This window comes from Pinus tabuliformis, chromosome J (genome assembly GCF_031772625.1).
Source record: "Pinus tabuliformis cultivar Carrire ecotype Pingquan chromosome J, CPIR1, whole genome shotgun sequence".
Taxonomy (NCBI): Eukaryota; Viridiplantae; Streptophyta; class Pinopsida; order Pinales; family Pinaceae; genus Pinus; species Pinus tabuliformis.
The window spans coordinates 854,071,738-854,080,064 of NC_142295.1; positions in this window are offsets into that span (position 1 = coordinate 854,071,738).

Here is an 8,327-nt window from a genome sequence, read left to right on the forward strand (position 1 = left end):
ACAGTTTGGGAGATATAAAAATAATTAATATTTTTAATGGAGTCCCTAAGTCTAAACTTTGGGAAATTAAAATATTAATATGAATTAATATAAAACTGTGTTAGAATGGTCCAAGAGTCATGGATCAAGCTAGATCTAATCTTAGCCGTTGATTAGGGACTTAATCTCGACCGTTGATTTATCAACGAGAAAAGTATAAGAGGAGGCTTGAGGGTCACTTGGAGGACGCACCAAGAGATCAAGATTTCAACTTTTTGGGGCTGTGTTTGCTGAGAAAGTTGAGAGAGTGATCAGAGTTGCAGTTGAGGGGCAGTGAATACAAAATCAGAGAGGTAGAGATAAAACCAGGAGGATCAACACAGTAGCCAGAGAGGGGGACGCAGAAGCAGCCAAGGGTTCACGCAGAGCCAACCAAGGCTCACGCAGAGGCAGCTAGGAGTTGCGCAGTGCCTCAGAGGGCTAGCGTGGGTGATGCAGAGGGCCATAAGACTAACGCAGTGCCTCTAGAGGCCGACGCAGACCAAACTAGAGTGACATTGGGCTAACGTTGGGCCAGAGAGAGTCTAACATAGTCCCTAAAGGCTAACACTGGGGTTTCATGGGGCAGATTGGAGCTGTGGAGCTTCTAGAGTGTTTATCTAGGGTTTCATCTAGGACATCTGCTTCCGAGTAGAGAGGTACTACTGCCAAGATTTTTCTCTGTTGGGTGAGCCATATTTGGCACCCAGATGGTATTATGAAACTGTTTAATAAATCAAACCCTCAGATAGCTGCACCAGTTTTCCCGCATTGGGTTTTTTCGAGGACATTAGTCCAAAAACAACGATGTCACTTGTGTGCTTGTTTATATTTCCTTTAGTTAATGATCTGTAATGTGTTGAGCATGTACTTGTATTTATTTCCAGTATTTACATGGTAAGTAACTTGTTAATTAATAGAACAAGTAGGTAGGAATAAATTAGCAAAGTGCATGAAGGGTTTCTAACATGTCAGACTTAGAAATTCTAACATGGTATCAGAGCGTGGTTGTAGATCACAGGAGAACTGAGGACATCAGTTGAATAGAGCAGCAGTGAAAAACAGCTGTCCCGAGTGACAAAAGTTGTTCCTAGTAGAGTAGTAGCAAGGAAGGGGTGACACAGTTCCTGCGTCATCAAGATTGAGCCAACAAGAGGCAGCACAGAGGCTGAGGGAGGCAAAGGAAGGCTCATACAGAGCCACACAGAGGTTAGGAGGGCTAACACAGTTGGCTAAGGAGGCTGATTTGTCGGTGCCGGGATTGCACAGATCGTAAGAGCTCTAACCTTTAGTTTGCTGGGGTTTAGGAGGCTATGGGTAAGTTGTAGAGTGGAGCTGGTGGGGTACTGTAGTCAGAACAATACCTAACAGGACAAGGCCAAGGTAGAGGGAGTTGCTACCAAGGTAAATTTCTAGCCAAGGAATCCAGATCAGTGTTGCAGTTGCATAGACGATTAGAGAGGGGCATCTCGACTTTAGCATAAGGGTTTCTAGGAGGGAAATTGAGGCTTAGAGGAGTCATACTGAAAACTTCTAGGAGGGAAGTAGAGGAGCAATGAAATGACACTACATGGAGTAAAAGACCAAGATAGACTAGACAGAGCCTTGAACTTTGTAGTTTGGAAGGCCAAAATCTTATCCGTACTAGATATGAATCGTGTAAAGCACTTCGCCTTGAGGACAATAGCTATCCCAATTGATGTTATGAAACCAGCTCAAGAAAATATAGAAAAGATAGATCAACGCCTTAGAATTCAGCCTCTTCGAGGGGGCAACCTCCTTTACATTACATAAATGAACAATTCTTGGATGATACAAATGAAAAGACCTCCTTTCTATATATAGGAGTCTAAGGGGTCATAACATATTCAGAGCTGACATAACAATAATAATGTAAGGGCACAATAATAACAATAGTGGGCTTCTATGTGGCACAATAGTAACAATATGGGCACTACATGGGTACATCAATATAATAAGTTGGTTTTACTAATAACAATAAGGGGTTACACTAGTAGTATAGGGGCCTAACATGCCCCTCTCCTTCAAAAAGTGTTGTCCTCAACGCTTGAGTAGTTCTTGATGCTTTTTTATAAAATTCTTGTCCTCCCATGTGGAATCTTCAACGGGTAAGTTCTTCCACTTGATGAGATACTCTGAAATTGATCGCTTTCGTAGCTGTTGGGTTCTTGTTTCTGTGACTGCTCCAGGTTCCAATATGATTTTTCCTTCCTCTTCAATTTCTGGCAATATTGTTTGAATTGGAAACTTTTGCAACTTTTGAATAAGTGGCCATACTTCTTCGTCCTTCTTCCATTCATCCCTTGCTTCTTTTATCCAATCTAGTTGGATAATAGAAATAGAACAAAATAATGCTTCCACATCCTCATCCTTGAAGAGTCTTCCCATTCGGTACGGTCGCCATTTTTTAAGTGCATGTAGTATTGCCAACATTTCCTTCTCATAAATAGCTTGCTTGAGATGTAGCAGTAAAAATACCCAATCACCTACATCAAAAAAAATTTCACTACGGCGTTAATCTACCTGTTGTTTCGTTTGATTTTGCACTGAAGTGGTGTTATCCTTTAAAATTTGGAGAACTTGTTGTTGATGCTCGATGTGATCTTTCTCTGCTTGAACCTTTTTCTTCTTGATATGTCCTTCTATCTCTCGAGTTTGAGGAGTGGTAATTTATTCCAATCCTTTACAAGATATGGTCAGATTCATTTCTTGATGCTTGATGTGATCTTTCACTTCTTGAACATTTTTCTTCTTGATATGTCCTTCTATCTTGATAGTTTGAGGAGTGGTAATTTCGACCAATGAATTACAAGATATCGTTGGATTCATTTCTTCTTTCTCGATGTGATCTTTCACTTCTTGCACCTTTTTCTTCTTGATATTTCCTTCCATCTTGAGAGTTTGAGGAGTGGTAATTCTTGCCAATGCTTTACAAGATATGGTCTGATTCATTTCTTCTTTCTCTGGGGTGGGGTCCTGGCATATATCCTCTTCTTTTGATGTCTCTTGATCCTTTTCTTCCTCCTCTTCATATTCTATGTAAAATAATTTCTTCTCAGCACACTTATGACCTTTAGTGCATTTGCTATCACAATTGTAACAAAGCCCTTTTTCTCTTTTTTCTTCCAATTGTTGTGGTGTAACCCTTGTAGGTTGTGGAAGGCTAGGAGAAACAACACTTCCATATTTATAGTTGTGAGGGGTACACTTCCTGGTTTCCATAATTTTGCTTTCCACTATGTCACAAAGCCCTTTTACTCTTTCCAATTGTTGTGGTGTTGCACTAAAGATGGTGTTGCTCTTTGTATCCTCATAATGTGCTATCATTTCCTCCATGAAGATTGACCATGTAACAAGTTGTTTACGAGAACAAAGCCCTTTGTACCATAAAAATTGATCTGGCTCTAAATATGAAGATGCAATGCATACCTTTTGTAATAGTTTTACACCATGTAGATCAAAATATTGCTCCATCTGAAGTATCCGATTTACCGGATCCTTGCCATCAAGATTCCTCATCTTGCTTTTTCTTGATTTTAGGAGCTTGACCTTGAAACGACCGTAACTCTGTACTTTTGGATCTTTAAGTTCTGAAATTGTGACCTGTAGTAGCCCTCTGTGTCCTCTTTCCAATGCCACCAGTCTGATCCAAATTGGATTCTCTAAGGAAGAGTTATGCACAATCTCCCAAGATGACCTGATTATAGACCTTTCCAGAAGAGTGAACTTGTATCAAGTGCCACGTGTCACTGTTTCGACCTTTGGATCTGAAAACTGTATACAACAAACTACAGTCCGTCCTCTATTTGTACCTTCTTACGAAATTTCAATCTGATCCTCAGAGAGAAAGTTATGACGATTTTTCCCAGGTCACCTGTTTTGAATGTAATTCAGGAGTCTGCAAAAAGACCAACTTCCTCAGATCATATCTCCGCAAATATCGTGCTAAAAGCTCTGAAATTCAGACCCAAGGTTCAACACGATTTCTTCTCAAACGGGTTTTTTTTTGCGACTTCTGAAACATCACAGAAAAAAAGTTATAGAAAAAATGCCACGATGACCTATTTGGAGCAACGAAACCCTAGAATCCAAAGCTCTGATACCAAATGTTATGAAACCAGCTCAAGAAAATATAGAAAAGATAGATCAACGCCTTAGAATTCAGCCTCTTCGAGGGGGAAACCTCCTTTACATTACATAAATGAACAATTCTTGGATGATACAAATGAAAAGACCTCCTTTCTATATATAGGAGTCTAAGGGGTCATAACATAATCAGAGCCGACATAACAATAATAATGTAAGGGCACAATAATAACAATAGTGGGCTTCTATGTGGCACAATAGTAACAATATGGGCACTACATGGGTATATCAATATAATAAGTGGGTTGTACTAAAAATAATAAGGGGTTACACTAGTAGTATAGGGGCCTAACAATTGACCTGGTTGATAATGACAGGTACGAGGATGCAATGGCGAGGGCTAAGAGTATCATCCTTAACAAGGTCAAGGATCATATAGTACCACATATTGCTGAGAAGAACACGATAGAAGAGATGTGGGAGGCCCCGACCAAGTTGTATCAGCATACTTCTGTGCAAAGGAAGATGCTACTAGAAAATCAACTGTGATCATACCAAATGCAGAAGGGAGAACAGATTGAATCATTCCTTAGTCGATTGAAGGAGATCCTAGATCATCTGACTTCCATATGGGCAACACCAGATCTAGAATTGATGGTGAGAACAACCCTAAACGTAGTCTCAGAAGACTGGGAGATGTTTGTCTAGAGCATATTGGGTAGGGCGACCCTTCCAGATTGGGGGGAAATGGGCTGCTCTTCTCCAAGAAGAGATTAGAAGGCTGAGCAAGGCAGGAAGCAGCGGCAAGGGGATCAGAATCAGGAAGGAGGACAAAGAAGATGTTGCCCTAGCATCTGAGGGAAAGTAGGAGAAACGAAAGAAGAAGGACCTCTCTAAGATCAAATGCTTCCACTGTGGGGAGCTGGTTCATTATGTGACCCAGTGTCCAAGGAAGAAGAGTAAGGGAGAGGCCTCTGAGACCAAGGGAGCACCGGCAAGGGCAGAGAAGGAAGTAGAGACAGACGATGATTGTGCCATGGGTGCTCATGTGCCACTTCAGAAGAAGTGGGGAGACATCGAGCTGTAGTCAGGAGGACTATAGGTGATGAGGGGTAGGATCCTTGAGGTACCCATCCTCTTGGAATAGACCTTGCTACGAGAGCCCCGAAGAGGAGTAGCAGTACTGGTGATGTCAGTAGAGATGGATGCGAATGGAGCGACAGAGGGAGCTATAGTGCAGGTGATCCGGATTTAAGCAGGAACGCAATAGATTACAAAGATAACCATAAATACAGAGATGTGATAACCATAAAAACAGAGATGTAGCAGAAATAATACTTCATTTCATTAATGGAGAATACTGAAATATGCTTACAAATAGAAATAACCCAGCTAGGGCGATGGTAGCTTATCTCTGAGAAGAGATGTGTCGGCTACATGCCTCTGAATTGTTTCGAACTGTGTTACAATGAGGCTCGAGGGCCTATTTATTGTTGAGAAATAATGGAAAACCCTTCACATTCCAAAACCTAACCCTAGAAGATGAAACGCCAAATTGTGGGCCCCATTTTTGGGTAAGTTGGTACATCAACTTCCCGGGGTCGCGAATTGGTCGTACTATCTCTGTTTGACGTGCATGATAGCCCGTTGGAAAGATCTCTCCAAGGAATACGACAGAAAAACGATTTTTATCAGAAAAATCGCTGGCAGTAGATTTCCCAAAAAACATCGTTTAGGGCCTCAAAATGGCTCCGAAAGTTTAGGACCCGAAAAAATGCTAAAAATAGTAAACTGTGCTATAATTAAGGAAACAGAAAAACTGAAAGAGATAGTTGTGGGGGTCAAAATGGGATAGGTGGGTGGCCACCAACATCCACCTGGATCATTCCTCCCCTCTTAGGAAGCAATGGTCCCCATTGCGTTGAGTTCCTCCCTGAGATGAGGAAGCTTCTGCTAAGCTGGGTCTCTGGTGAGTTGTTCTACCATCTCTGATGTGTCCATAAATGGTGGGGAGCATGGTCAACGATGGTCCACATTGAACACTCGGTGCAAGCGAAGGAATGGAGGAATGCTGTGCTTCAAAGCATTGTTTCCCGTAGCCTTGTTACTGGTGTAAGGACCATGTCGAAGTGGTCTGAGTTTCTGATGGGTTCTGGTAAGGCGTTCTTTCTGTCGATGCAACCAAACTTTGTTCCCCACCTGAAACTTGTGTGGTGCCCTCGTGGGTGAGAAGGAGTTGTTCCTGTGTTCTGTTTTGACTGTATCCCTCTGTTGCTGCTGCTGCGTGGAGGAACCCTTCGTGGGGGTCATGGATGTAGCAACGATCTTCCCCTTACTTTGGGAGCGAACCAGACAGAAAATAAATTTCCTAGTCTGTGAGATGAGCTTGCTGCCTTTCTTAGCAGTGATCAAAGAGGTGGCAGTAGGTGGGGCTACCTCCGGTATCCTGTATAATGAATTATCCAAAGAAATAATGACAGCGCGAGGCCTTGACTCATACACAGCATGTCGCCTTCACAAGTATGGCTGGCCTAATAGTACATCACAAACATCCAGAGGTGTAACATCACATAATACCTCGTCTGTGAAGGGCTTGATGCTGTAGGGAAGGCGGCACTGCTGGCGAACTTTGAGATCTCGTCCTTCGTGAAGCCACCCTATATTGTACGGCTGCGGGTGTGGTGTAGTCAGTAGGCCCAACCGCTTCATGACCTCTGCTGAAATGAGGTTCTTTTGGCTGCCACTATCGACAATGAATTGCAGTGGCGAACCCTTCACCCAAATTTGTGAGTGGAAAAGACATTCCCCCTCCTCTGGCTCTTCGGGCTCATTCTTCTAGATCTTGGCAGTGGCAACAGTGGCACTAGGATCCGCATCAATGATCTACTTCCCTTTGCCATTCCCCTTGTCAGGTTCTGGCTCAGAGTCGGAACATGCATCTGATTCGGAAGCCTTCAACTCGGCCACCAGCGACTGCTTGGTCCGACACTCACTTGTGTTATGAGTGGGACTCTTGTGGAACTCACACCACTTTCCTGTGTCCTTCTTCGGCTTCGTGGTGGTGTTATTTTCTTGTGGCTTCGAGGGGTTGTCTTGGGTCACCCCGCCTTGGCTTTGTCCTTTAGGCTTCGGATTTGTAGATCCAAAGTCTCGCTTCTTCTGTTTGAACTTTTGCTCTATTTTGACAGCGTATTGGTATGCTGTGCCGAGTGAGGAGATGTTCAAGAACTCCATCTCTTCCTGGATGTATCTGTGTAGGCAGCCTTGGTATTTGAGTACCAGATGCAGCTCAAGATCTTTGATACCCAACTATGTGCGAAGGGTATGAAAAATATTTGTGAACTCTGGCACATCTTGGTCTCGTCCCTGCCGCAGTGTGGTCCATTTGATGTATTTGTCCTCATAGCTTTTGACAGGGTAGTACTGCTCCTTGATGGCATCCCGGAAGTCATTCCAAGTGGGGGCGGCTGAAAACAGTGAGCCTGTACTTCATCCTTCTGCTCGCAGTATGTTTCCCACCAGTCCTTGACATGGGGGGCTGCTTTGAGAAGAGAGAAAACGATCTTTTCCAGACTTGAAAATTCATGAACAGAAAAATACCCATCTAGCAGATTTAGCCATTTATCTACGGCATCTGTGTCTATTTGACCCTCGAAGATGGGGATTTCAAAATTAACTTGTACCTTAAACGGTGTGGCATTTCTAGAGTAGCTGTTGGAAGTCGATGCGTCGCCTCTGGGTAGCCGCTGAAGGATCTGTGCAAAGCTATCCATCATCGCGTTCCTTTGCCGCACGAGGGCTTCTTCGAGCAAGATTCTGATAGGATCTCCTGCCCCCTTGTCTTTCTTCTCATCCACCATGGGAGGTCGTCGAGATTTGCGAGGCTGGTCCTGCAATGGTTCGACCAATTCAAGCCCTAACTCCTTATATCCCGACCTCGTTGGGGACATGCAAAGAAAAATAGAGAAAAAGCAGACCGCTCTGATACCACTGATCCGGATTTGTCAGGCGGAAAGAGTCGATAGTGCGGACACAACCAACCTCCCTAGGAGCCTAAGACTCTCTAGTGACAAACAAGACAAACAAGAGCAATCCTTCTCTAAACATGCATTTACCATACAAGAAATCAAGTGTTTAGATCCTACCTATAATCCAAAGCTATTGTAGTAGTCTAGCCTCGCCGATCCGGATGAGCTCCTCCT